Here is a 12,370-nt window from a genome sequence, read left to right on the forward strand (position 1 = left end):
TTCTACCCGGCTCTTGCGCTCCCGGCCCCTTCCCTTCCCCCAGCCCACGAGCAGCAGATCCAGCACAGGACCAGAACCAACTGGGAGAACCGCCATCACCTCCAGACCGGCTCACCACCACGACTGTAGCAGCATGGACAGCAATGCCTACAACCAACAGAGCCTTCGCCAGTTGGACTACACTCACCCAGGCTCCAGGTCCATCCCTATCGCTCCCAAAGAAGGCCACACCCCGCCAGCACCCAGCAGCACATATGCCCTGCACTCCAGGAGGAACCGATCACGAAATCCCCAAGAGCCCCGTTTGCTCGGCATGGCCCCACATCACCCAGGAGGCACAGAGGAAGCACCAACCTGCCACCTGTGGATTCCCACCTTGCAGCTGCACAGACCCACAACCCACCGCCGCATTCTCCTTGATGCACAGGTGTAGACACATTTAAGAGCCGGTTAGACAGACACCTGTCAGGGAGGATCTTGACTGTGCCTGGTCCTGCCACAAGAGCAGGGGACTGGACTGAATGACCTTTTTAAGTCCCTTCCAGTTCTTGTGTTCTATGATTCTATAACTTGTCAATCTTAGAACCAGCCTCTTGTAAGTTCTCTCCTCCCCCCCACCCCCCACTCAGTTCTACACCTGTCACCCAATGGAATATTAATGCATTTTACTTTTCCAACCTACTTCTACTACAGCTTGTGCATCTGGGTGCTTCTATTTTGTAGACAATGGAAATCACATTTGTACATGATTTAACACAATCCAGTTACATGTGTTAGTTGTTTGCATGCACTCATCTGGGGCACTGTGTGACTGATCATATGCATCATGTACCCTCAATCCCTGTAATCCTCCCCCAACCCAAGCCTCTCCCAGATCCCCTATTGTTTTTATATATTGTTTCAGGAGCAAAACACATGACAAGTGTACATTTCCTTAATAAAATATTTCAATCTGTAGGAATGAGCTACTGGGATCACTTTCTGACTGGCAGGGGTAAGGAACTGCTCTTGTAAGATATTGCTACTGGAGGTAGCAGTTCTAAACAGTCCTTTGTATAGAACAGCTGCTTATAGGACTGTGCTACTGCTAGCAGTTACTAACATGTCTGACAGTAACAAACTGTTATTCTAAGACATTGCTACCAAATGTAGCACAGTCCTACAGGGAGCAGTTACACAGTATGAAGTGTAGTCAACAGCTAGGCTACAGCTACACTGCAGGGTGTCTAGACTGCACGTGCATTCTTGCACAAGTAAATTTACATTATAGGGTCCAAAAACAAATCTTCTTCCAGAAGAGTTATTCCTCTCCCCATGAGGAATAAGCCCCTTGGTGCAACAGCTCTTCTGCAAGAAGGCAGTGTAGACAGGCAACATAATTTTCTTGCACAAGAAAGCCCTATGGCTCAAATGGCCATCAGAGCTTTCTTGCGCAAGAGAGCATCCACACTGCCACGGACACTCTTCCGCAAAAGCACATCTCTTGCGCAAGAGCCCATGGCAGTTCTTGCGCAAGAAGCCTGTAGTGTAGACGTAGCTGTATTGTCAAACCCTAATACCAGATCTAGCAAACTTCTGTAGGCTCAGCGCCTGTTATGTTTCAGGCTTCTCTCCCAGGGCTCCAGTTCAGGATTACATGGAATACAGCACACTTCTTGCTTACAACACTGAGGTTTGGTTTTTTGCAGGCATTTTACACCATTGACTCAGTTAGCTTGCTGTCCAAAGTGCTTGCAGACCGCCCCCAATGTGTTATCGGTCATTCACAGCCTTTACAAGTGCGCTCTCTAAGCAGGGGTCGGCAACTGTTTTAAAAAAAGAGCCAAACTACATGAAATTTCAGAGCAACTGGTCAACAAAGAGCCATAAAAGAATGCTCATTTGCATGACTGAAAATATAGGACTCAATATTATTGATCATTGACATGAGGAATAGCAGCATAAATGAAACATTGTACTCACAGACCATTTCATGGGACTTCTGCTGTTGGCACCTTTTTGCACATCTCTTTGACATTGACATTGTAACTGGTCAAATCCAGCCTCACTCCTGCAGTCAGCGGTCTTCGGTCAATCTTACGGCAAGGGTTGGAGGTATGGGGGTGCAGGAGTTTGGATTGGGGTGTACCAGGAGCTCAGGTCAAGGGGGTTGGATGTACGATGGCCTCAGGACACAGGTTTGGAGCGTTTGGGGGTGCAGGAGTGTTATGGTACTGCATTCAGATGGGGGCTGGGCCCCAACTGGGGGCTTCCTGGCCAGGCATCATTTTTAAATAAAGCAAAATGTTTCAACACTGTGTCTATCTGTGGCAGGGGTAGGAAACCTTTTTTCAGTTAGGAGCCACTGCCCCATAGGAAAAGAGATATCAGTTGGGGACCATACAAGAGAGCAGCAAAAAACAAAACAACCCCCCCCCTCCAGAAACCCACAACTCTCACAGAGGTGGTCCCCAATTAAGACACCTCACTCCCCTGATACTCCAGCCTTATGGCCAGTGGAGGTGACAGGGGGAGGAGATTCAAGATTAACTCTTTGGAGGTTCCAAAGCTAGTGGATTTTGGCTTCTGGCTCTGGGGTGGGGGCCAAAAGTAAGGGGCCGGTGTGTGGGACCAGGCTGCCAGTGAGCGAGAGAGGGATGCAGAATCTGGAGGGGAAATAGGGTGCAGGAGCAGGTGTCTGGCCGGGGGCAGTAACAGGGTGTAGGTGGCTGCCTGGATAGGAGGATGGGGTGGGGGGGAGAAAGAGAGAAGTAGGAGGAGCAGGGTGCTCGTGGGAGTCTGCCCAGGTTTGGAGGGCGACCCAGGGTCTGGGGGAGCAGAGGGAGGGAATTGGGGGGCAGAGAACTGGGGAAAGGAAGTGGGGGGCAAGGGAGAAGCGAAAAGAGGGGCTGGGGGGCTGGACGCGGGCTGGGGGGGGGAGGGGCTGGGGGGCTGGACGCGGGCTGGGGGGGCGGAGGGGAAGGAGCTGGAGCCGGACACTCACCAGCGAGACGCGCAGCTGGACCCGTTTCTCCGACAAGAGCTGCTTGGCCATGCGCTCCGGGATTAAAAGCCTGAGGGCAGCGCTGATTGGTGTATCTCGCAGCTGCCATTGTCCAGCTCCGGCCAATGGGCTTGGGCTGGGGGCGGGAGCAATGCGCGTGAAACAAAGGGCCCCGCAGAGGCGGGACACGCGGGGGGGGGGGGGGGCGGGGCTGCCTGGGGGCTGCGGCTGCCTCGTGGCCCGATCCAGGCAGCGCGGGGCGTTTTGTCCCGTCCGCTGCTGCGCCTGCGCGGGCTGCGCTGGTGCGGGGGCGGGGCGCGAGCTTCGAAATCGCCGCGTCGGGCTCCCGCGCGGGCCCCAGGCTGCCGACCCTGCTCCGAAGCCTCCGTGCGCGGCTTTAGACCCGGGGCGGGGCGGGGCTTTGGGCTGCAGGAGGGGGCGGGGCGCAGGCGGGGCTGTGACCTGGTGCAATGTGGGGAGCAGAGTCTGGGGGCCAGGAGCCGGCTCTGGCTGGGAGCTTCTGACCAGGAGCTGCCTGGAGGAGCAGCCCAACAGCCCCCAGAGGGTTTGGGGCTGGGACCCGAGGCAGGGCTGCACACGCGCAGGAGGCAGGGAGCCTGGCCAAGGCGCGTTTGGACCCCGAGCCGGTGCCGGTGGTGGCAGCTGACCAGATCTGGCAGGTTTGGGAGTCATATCCACCACCCGGACCCCATTCCCCCCAGGCAATACTTAGTCCTGTCACAGGTGCAGAGGCCTGGCCTAGGGAAGTGAAAGTGTAACCGTGTACACCCATAACTGATGAGCCGGGCCCTCCCCCTGGGGTTCCCAGAGGGCATGGGCCCCCCCAGGTATTTTCAGTGGGGTGCAGGAACACAAAAGGCAGGAATCCTTCCCAGGGCTCTCTTTGGACCACAAGACAGTGCTGGTGGCAGGCCAGATCCTGCACCTCATTTTGTCTCCCACCCCAGTCTAGATAATATTTAGTTCAGTCTTGAGCGTAGGCATCTGGACTAGAGATGTGAATGTTTAACTTTGTACACGGGTAATCGAGGAGCCTGGGTTTATTGGTTAACCGTTCTCAGTTATATGCAGACTCCCAGTAAGTGCTTGTAAGCCAGCTTTTTGTGCATATCAGCTCCTAGGGGACAAGAGAAATCCAACTGTTGGGAATCTTTCGGAAAGGGCTAGACCCCGAAATAGAAAAAGATCAAGTGATGGTTAATGAAACAGACCCAGGAAATGACACAGTTGCATGGCAGCTACATGGAGTGTATCCCTAGCTGTGTCTGGAGTGATACGGCGCTAGCAAGAGCTTTGGCACAGGATGCAAAGTGCAGGCTGGGACTAGGATGTGAGATAGCAGGTAATAGAATAGTCAAGTGATCACCTGCATTCTTACCCATTACTCATCTATTCTAAAGTCCCTGGTGTGCTCCAGCCCCATTCCCAGGCTATGTCTACACTCACAGCTTTTCGTGCCAGAAATGTGTAAAGGAGGCTAAGCGTGGAATATTGCTGAACCTCATTTGCATACATAATGAGCCACCATTTTTGCAGAAGAGGCTCTTGCGCCAGAAGGAGCTGTCTACGCTGCTCCTTCTTGCTCTACAAAACCCCCTTGCACAATGCCATTACGCCAGTTACTTCTCAGGAATAACTGCAATGTGCAAAAGGGTTTTTTTTCCCCCCAAGAAGGGTCAATGTAGACAGTTCCTTCTGGCACAAGAAGCCGAGTGTAGACATACCCCCTGAGCACTTGGTTGAGACGGTCTGTGAGTGGAGCCGGTTAAAAACCAGTTTCCCACACAATCTGGCTGCCTACTACCCTCTGCTGCTGCCTCTGATACTTCCAGGAGTGATGCACCTCCCCTCAGGGAATCACTGTGTGGTGCCAAAAAATAGACAAATAATGAAGAAAAAAATAAACTGGCTGCAGGCATCTGCTTGTATGGAGAAAAGGGAAGCAAAGAGAAGAGAAACAGAGCAGGAAAAGAAAGATGGGGAGAAGGACTTCAAAGAACATCAATCTCTGAGAATGGGTGGGTGGGATGCTCCTCGCCACTCAGCTTCAGGTAAGGGCCAAGTGGGGGCACAATGGAGCAGGCAGCAGCAGGCAAGCCCAGGAGCGTCCCAAGCAGAATCAGTCAAGCCAAGCCCAGCAGAGGGGAATCCGGCCAGCACTGAGATGCCCAGGCACTGAGGAGGAGCTTTATACAGGCGTGCCAGCTGGCCAGCCAACCAAGTCCTGGCTTCAGGAAGCAACAGCCCTGGCCGGAGCAGTATGCACACCACCTCCCCCCCTTCTCACACACACACACACAAACACACACACACACACCCCTACCCCTGTTGCCTGGAAGTCGCTTCTGGGTGACTCTGGCCAGAGCCACATCGCTTGGGCAAGATGAGAGGTGGTTGCTGTGTGGTAGTGACATAGGCCTGGGACATGGATTTTCTGCCTTTTGGCTAAATTCAAGTGAACTATGACACGGGTCAGAGGCATAAGACATCTGGCAACTATCAGGCTATGTCTACACTGCAGGCTTTTTGTGCAAGAGTTCTTGTGCAAAAGGTGTTTCGGAAGAGCGTGTCCACAGTGCCACATGCTTTTCAGCAAGAGCGTCCATGCCAGTGTGGAAGCTCTCTTGCGCAAGAAACACCTGTTGCCTGTCTACACTGCCTTCTGTGGAAGAGCTCTTGCTTTCTAGTGCTTTACTGTAAATTTACTTACGCAAGAACACACGTCCAGTGTAGACGCTCTGCAAATTTTTGCACAAAGACTGCAGTGTAGACATAGCGCCAGAGTCATGAACATGCAGAGCTCTCTGAAAGGACCAGCACCTTGAGGATGGTTCTCCACGACCTTGCCCACTCTGCAGCAGGAGGATGCTGAGAGGAGAGCTCCCCCAATGCTCGACCACCCTGCTGCTCTGGAGATGACTGTCCCAGGAGGAGCTTCCCCCACACTCCAACCAGGAGGTTACCTGCTGCCCTCCTCACGGTCCAGGAGCCAGAAGCTACTAGCTGCGCTCCCTGGCAGGGAGCAGGACCTGGAAGCCGCCCGCTACTCCAGTAAGGACAGACACCAGAGGAACTGTCCCTCCTGTTCAGCCTGGTACCCGGAATCTGCTTATTGCCCTGGGCTGCCAGAGGAAACCTCTCCCAGCCCCCACAGACCAGGACTGGGATCTTTCCTGCAGCCAGCCTGAACACGTGCCTGATGTGACCTTGTCATTCCCCATGAAGGAGGAGATTTGAGGGGTGGGGTCCTGCACCTCAGGACACGAGTCAGCTACAGGAGGTGACACTGTCAGCTGAGGAAGGGGTGACTCTGCCCCTCCCCCCAAGGCAACTAATAGATTTATCAGCCCCATGATCAGGAGACCAGCCCCACCTCCAGTATCCCCACTCTGATATGCTTATTAGAAGCACACGGGATCTTTCAGGGGAAAAGGCAAAATGCCTCATTTATTGAAAATACAGTAGAAAGCCACACACACACACACACACACACACACACACACACACACACAATTTCCAGTCTGTTGCTCGCCTTCACTAGTCAGCCAACTCAGTGAAGTACGAGGCTCGGGACCAGGTTCCTTTCAGTCTGGGCTGAGATCCCCATGGAAGTGGCAGACGAACCCGAAGTCTGTGGCAAAGCAGCTTCTTCTCAGAGCAGCTTCCTGGCATTGGGACCAGCGGACTTTGCATCACGAGGCTCTAATCAGCCGCTGCTTGGTGAGTGCTTGTTTTCCCAAGTTGTTGTTGTTCTCCCTTATCTGTTGTCCCATCAGGCTGGTTTCGGTCCCTCAAGCTTGTCTTGATTGACAACTGCCTGCCTTCCTCCTTCAGGGTCGTCAGTATGCCCCCTTCCCACGTGTCGATGAGGTTCTGGTGTCTTATCGTCCATCTCGGTCCCTTCCTAGAACATCTGGCGATGGCCTTCCTGCTTCCCTCCTAACACTCACATTCCTCAGTCACACCACAGGGAGCTTTCATTGACATAGCAACAATATCAGCATTTGAGTAAGGACATCCAGGTACAGTATTAACAGTCACTGAGCTTTCTTCACAATATTTTCCTCAGGTCTGAGTTTGAGTACTAATCATAAGGGTCTGTCCTTGTCCTTAACATGAGCTACAAAGACAAGCAATTTGCCTAATGCTACACTATTACAACTTAAACATGGCTAAAAATAGAATTTTTGCTACTTTTCACTCCTCAAGAACAATTCTTGAGTGGGTCACACTGTTTCATTGCAACATACTGAGAACCAATTGGAGCATGTGGTTGTCATTTAACAAACAAACATTCTCTTTATCCAACAGCACATTCCCTCAAGGAAAATACACAACAATATTAATACAATTCATAGGGGGTGAAATACAATGGATAACATGCCTTTAGAGACCATCCTGCAGAAACATCACACCAGGCCATTTTTCAGAGTTAGCAATTCTCAACACATCTGCCTTTGCGTGTAGTCTTTTAAGGACTGGTTTTCCTGTATCCTTCTGGCTCTGCTGCAAAAACTGAGTCACCAGAGTTGGTCAGTACGTGGTCAGTCCAATCATGCCAATCCAGACCAAGGGAAATAGAGAAATTAACCAAGGTGGCAGTCACAGCGCTCTGTACTCTATTGTTGGTACATAGTAGGTGTGATAGCTGGTATATAACATGCTAGCAATGCATTTTCATTCATTCATTGGTGGCTGGATAATAGTCCCATGTTTCCAAAATTCACATCCTGGGAAAATGTCACACACATTGCCCATTATTAAAAAAAGTGTGTCCCGTTCTCACTCCTCCCAAACACATGTGCCGAATGATGTATCCTGCTACACGGTTCTGTGGGGACAGGTAGGGATAAGCAAGACCCATTTCTGAGGACTCCATTCTGTGCACCCTCCAGTGTCCAATAATTTCTGCTCTTTCCCAGCCCACTTACCTATAATCCCTGGTAGCCAAAAAGATCCCAAGGTCAATTTTGGGAGCGGGCTCACTTTCCATAATTCTGTCCCCACAGACTGTTGGTGAGCAATGTTAACAAATGATTTCATCTAACAACAAATCAGGCCTAACCATGCTAGAGACATATTAGATCCACTCATACTATAACCATTAGACAATGACTTCTCCCATTATTTTAAAAGATGTGTTAACACTGAGATTTTCAGATATTACCCAGTACATTTCAAGTTGAGTCATGCCAAGCTAACGATTGGCATTTCTGTGCATCCTAAAGCTAAGGAAGTTTTGTTTCCAATTATACAACAGCCAGCTGGTGGTGTTTAGCCACTGCCACATGTTCCATGTGGCTTTTAGGTTTCCCAAACCCACTGAGCCAAGTCCGTATTGGTGTCCATTTGCTTGCGAGTGAGACTTTCTTGAAAGTGGGATCAAGAGCTTTGCTTATTTTTTAATTATCAGTTTTCATTTCCACCAGTAATGGATTTAACAGGACTTTTGTTGAGCTTACTCTGGGTCAAGCCATTTAGGTTTCTGTATTTCAACTGTTCTTTGGAACGGTCTCTGGCCCCAGTCTTGGTACAGCGAGGTCACCACTGGTTATTGAACAATGTCCCACAATTACTATAAGCATGGTACTTGATTTTACATGCCTGTCCCACTCATAGGGGCTACGTCTGGACTACAGGTTTGTCGACAGAGGCTATGTCGACAGATACGGTCGAGAAAGAGCATCTAGACTACAGTCAGTTATGTCGACAAACCAAGCTGCTTTTTCAACAGTGTAGACGCTCCCTTTTGAAAAAGCTGTGTGGATGCAATGACAAAAGGCATTATTCCTTGTAGAATGCGGTTTACCGCTGTCGACAGAACACGGCAGTAGTGTAGATGCAGGTATTGTCTTATCAACAAAACCCTGTAGTCTAGACACACCCAGGGTGACAACTGGTCGTTCGTATGGTATCTACAGTCTGCCCCTCCTATTAACACTTTACTGCCTAATGCAGTATGATTTAACAATACACAACAAAGCTAGCGATAAGACAAACACACAACAGAAAAACAAACAAAATAGTCTTCGTCGCGACAGTTGATAGATGAGTCTTCTTCAGCTGGTACCAGCTTTTACTGATTTTCTGAAAAACAAAAAGAACATTTTCTACCCCTTCGAGGGGTGGAGGGTCAGATTTTTTGTAAAAGAAAGGAATATTTCAAGCAATATTTTTGCTGACTCCTGTTTTGCCTGAAGTTACCCTCTTGCTTACATATGTTTGTCCTTAGGCAGGCCAAGTTTCAAGGGCTTCTGCCGTTGAAGGATTTAGAACGAAATATTTCACTGTTGAATTAGTAACCCCATGAGGTGTTGTGCCTCAGTTACCCTCTTATACAGCAGACCAGGTTTGTGGTGCCAAGCTTGAAGATTTTTCACAGGTAGTAACGGAGACGCTTTACTGCTATAGGGTCGTCCCCCCCCCCCCCCCACTTTCCTTAGCCTTAGGTGTTTCCCAGTTACCATTTTGGAATGCAAAAAAGGTTTTTTCTTCCCAAAAGAGAAGGATATACATCAGGGCTGGCCAACCCATGGCTCAAGATGCATGCGGCTCTTTGGTTAATGAAACGCGGCTCTTGTTCTGAGTGATGTACCTGGACTGTTCATGGCTGGCTGCTCTGTGCATGTGCCCTCAGGCCTGGAGGGAGAAGTGGGTGGCAGCGGCAGCAGGTCTAGGATCCAGGCATTGGGTTAGAGCAGGGGGCACACCTGGCTCTGGGGGACAGGAGTGGGACTGGGTTACAGCAAGGGGCTGGGAGTGCCTGGCTCTGGGGGTGATGGAGGAGGGAGACTGGGTTAGACTGCGGGGGGTTCCTGTCTCTGGGGGGAGAGGAGGAAGATTGGGTTACAGCGAGTGGGGGGGGGGAAGGCTGAGGGGTGAGGCTGAAACACCTAAAACTCTTAAAGCTTCATGGATGCAGAATAAGGCAGCCAACACAGATGTCGTATTTAAATTCCAGGGGAAAAAGAATCAGCAGCCAACAGATTGTAGAATAGTAGGACTGGAAGGGACCTCAAGAGGTCATCAAGTCCAGTCCCCTGCCCTCGCGGCAGGACCAAGTACTGTCTAGACCATCCCTGACAGACATTTATCTAACCTACTCTGAAATATCTCCACAGATGGAGATTCCACAGCCTCCCTGGGCAATTTATTCCAGTGTTTAACCACCCTGACTGTTAGGAACTTTCTCCTAACATCCAACCTAAACCTCCCTTGCTGCAGTTCAAGCCCAGTGCTTCTTGTTCTATCCTCAGAGGCCAAGATGAACAATTTCTCCCTCCTGCTTATGACACCCTTTTAGATACCTGAAAACAGCTATCACATCCCCTCTCAGTCTTCTCTTTTCTAACCTAACAAACCAATTCTTTCAGCCTTCCCTCATAGCTCATGTTCTCTAGACCTTTAATCATTCTTGTTGCTCTTCTCTGGACCCTCTCCAATTTCTCCACATCTTTCTTGAAATGTGGTGCCCAGAACGGGACACAATACTCCAACTGAGGCCTAACCAGCAGAGTAGAGCGGAAGAACGACTTCTCGTGTTTTGCTCACAACACACCTGTTAATGCATCTCAGAATCATGTTTGCTTTTTTTGTGCAACAGCACCACACTGCTGACTCATTCAGCTTGTGGTCCACTTTAACCCCTAGATCCCTGTCTGCCGTACTCCTTCCTAGATAGTCGCTTCCCCTTCTGTATGTGAGAAACTGATTGTTCCTTCCTAAGTGGAGCACTTTGCATTTGTCTTCATTGAACTTCATCCTGCTGCTGGTTCCCCTTTTCTGGCCCTGGACTTGACTTGCTGCCCCACTGACCCCCCAGCGCCGGTCTTGGATGAGGGCAACGCTCTGCTGCCTGCTGCCCCAGAGAGATTGGGCGCCGCTGGTCTTTCCCGACTGAACCTGGATCTCACCTGTTGCCCTCCTGCTCCACCGATGCCAGTCCAGACACCGAGCTCAGCTGACCATAGCTCGGTGTGCTGGAGAAGAAACTGAGCTCTGGATGCTGCCGAGGTACCTACGGCCCCTTTGTACACAAGCTCCCACAGCGATGCCCCAGCAATTCGATGGGTCACCAACCTGAAGCCCTTTTACCTGGACTTCCCCATACCCGACCACACCCTCCTCTGCCCGCACTGCTTCCCTTTCCATGGGATGAAGACGCTGGAGGCCCTCAGCAAGCACGTGTGAGCAGCGCACAGGAAGAGGATCGCCTTCCGCTGCGAGCCCTGCCATGCCCTCTTCGACATGCAGAACCGGTGCAAGCGCCACCAGGACTCTGCCTGCAGAGGCCCCCCCGCTTGTGTGGCTCCCACGGTCCCGATCCGCCTGGTCCCAACGATGCCCTTCTCCCCGGAACTCCTGGTGCTGGATGGAGCCATCCCCATCCCAAGACCGGAGTCCCCCGCTGTGCGGATTGCTGCCATGCCCTGAACCAGCCCTTCAACTGACAGCCCCGAAACACGAGCTCCCCCTGCGCGCTTCAGCCCCATGACAAGCTCCAGCCATGCGCTCCCCACCGCTGCGCCAGGGAATGGCCCGTCCTCGGGGATCCCCACCCTCACTCCTGCTGGCCAGAAGACGCCTCCTTCGCTGATTGTCAAAGACATCTCTGACCGCCTGGACCAACTACTGTCCCACGTCGGGAATGTGACCGGTTCTCGCAAGATCAGCGCTCCCCCGCAAGCAACCGGGCCCAGATCGTCCGCCGGCAGACCCAGCCTCCCTCCCGAGACCGTCGGCAGCCCCACACAACTCCTTTCCATGCACCTCCTCAGCCTCCACAGGGATCCCTGCAAGGACATGAGACGGCGCCGAGACCTGCACCTCCCAAGGCCCCCCCCACCCACCGGCGGAAGACTGGCAGTCACCCCTGTGCTCCCAGGGTACCTGAGCATCCGGGTCCCAGCCCTGGCTCCTTCAACACTGCTACCCCGCCACAGCGCCCAGACAAGCTTCCTACACCTCTGCAAGCTGCTCTGGAGCCCAAAAAGACGTGTTGCGGAGGGGAGATGTGCCCGCGAGTGAACCGCCACCGCCTGGCAACTTCTCTGGCGGGGGGGGCTGGCCGCGATCAACTACTACGACGACTTGGTGGCCGCCACAGAGCACCAGACAAGACCTGTCCATGGATGCCAACAACGGCCGGAAGCATTGGCAAGGTGTTGCCTGTCGCCCACGACTTCCGGACCGACCCCCAGCACCAGAGCCGGCAGACGAGGTGACGCCGGCTGTCCTGATGACCCAGTTTCTGCCAACCGCCGAAGGGCCACGAGAGAGATCCTGGAGGGATCCCCGACGCACTGCGCCATCCCCTCAGAGGAGTTCCACTCCTCCTTCGCGGCCGTATCTGAGAAGGAACCCCCA

The sequence above is a fragment of the Pelodiscus sinensis genome, chromosome 32, assembly GCF_049634645.1.
Source record: "Pelodiscus sinensis isolate JC-2024 chromosome 32, ASM4963464v1, whole genome shotgun sequence".
NCBI lineage: Eukaryota > Metazoa > Chordata > Testudines > Trionychidae > Pelodiscus > Pelodiscus sinensis.